Below are 1,353 nucleotides of genomic sequence, written 5' to 3'. Positions count from 1 at the left end.
TGGAAGCCAAAAAAAAAAAAAAAAAAAAGAGAAAAAAAGAAAAGAAAAGTCAAGGTATCCCTTGAAGGGAATAAACCCCTTGAAACAGGCTGTTGTTGTTAAGAACGGCAAAGGTTGGAGTCATAAAGGACATAATATTACATTCTTCTTATGAACACAGATCTCTGATGACCAGCGTCTTACCCCGCGTCTCCGCTCCGCCTTGATCTTCCCCTCTGTTTGCTTTACTTTATTTTGTGTTTTGTTCTCTACCCCCGCAAGTAATTTTTTCGTGCAAAGAATAAAATTTCATCTGCGCGGGCTCTGAGAAGCGCGGCCTTTGGATTGGCCCCTGCTCCGTACAGATGCTTTGAATTTACGGGGCTTTTCTGGCCTGCGAAGGTGGGGGTTGGGGGGTACAGAAGGATGGATGGATGGATGGGATGCAGGGTTGGAGTGGAATAGAGAGAGAGAGAAAGAAAGAGAGAAAGAGGATGAGGGTGGGTGGGGGGCTGGGTTGGGGTGGACCTGCCTGTATTTCCTGTGGATTAGGCCTCAGATGGACGCCCTCAGAGGAGGTCCCGACTCCCGGGTCCCTGCCTCCCTGGCTGGCTGGGAAAGTGACCCCCGACTGACTCCCTGGTCCTCGAAGTGCCCTGCTAACTTTGCCCTGGGATGGGACTCGGACCCGGGACTCCCGTCTAGGAATAGAGGATCTGCATCCGGAAGGAAGGGTTTGCGTGCCACCACCGCCAGCACATCATGTGGAACCGAACCTGTATCTGGAATTGTACACACACACACAGTAAAAGCTCGAGTGTTTAATTCAAGTCTGAGGGTACAAGTAAAAACCATTGAACCCCAAAATCATCCATTGGTTTCATTCATACACTCTCAGAGTTAATGTAGCACTCAGATTTTTACAGTTTAAGTTTGGACATGAAGACAAACGGACACACACTCACACACACACAGTTCTCCCATGCGTTCATACCTTACGTCATGACTTTCGATGCAGCTGCATGTTACCACTCTGCCATTTGTCTTGTCGCTCTCCATATTATAATATCTAATAAGGCAGAAATGCCATAAAAGAATATTTAAAACACACACATGCAGCTTTTCTCCAGGAGGAATAGTGACATTTTCTATTAAACAAAAACTTTGCCGGATACTCACCCGCACTTTTTCCACACACATACCGTAGCTTTGAGGGCCAAAGTTATTCTTTTTATGGGGCCCAGAACTCTTGGCAGGGTCCCAGCGTCTGCATATAATACAAAATGAGCTCATAATTTCGACAGGAACCATTTCCATGTTTTTTAAAGGCATTTTATTATCGGACTGTGTACAGACCTTGTGTTTGATCGTTGA

This window comes from Nannobrachium achirus, assembly GCF_963921795.1.
Source record: "Nannobrachium achirus genome assembly, chromosome: 19".
NCBI lineage: Eukaryota > Metazoa > Chordata > Actinopteri > Myctophiformes > Myctophidae > Nannobrachium > Nannobrachium achirus.
This window is presented reverse-complemented; position numbering follows the sequence as displayed.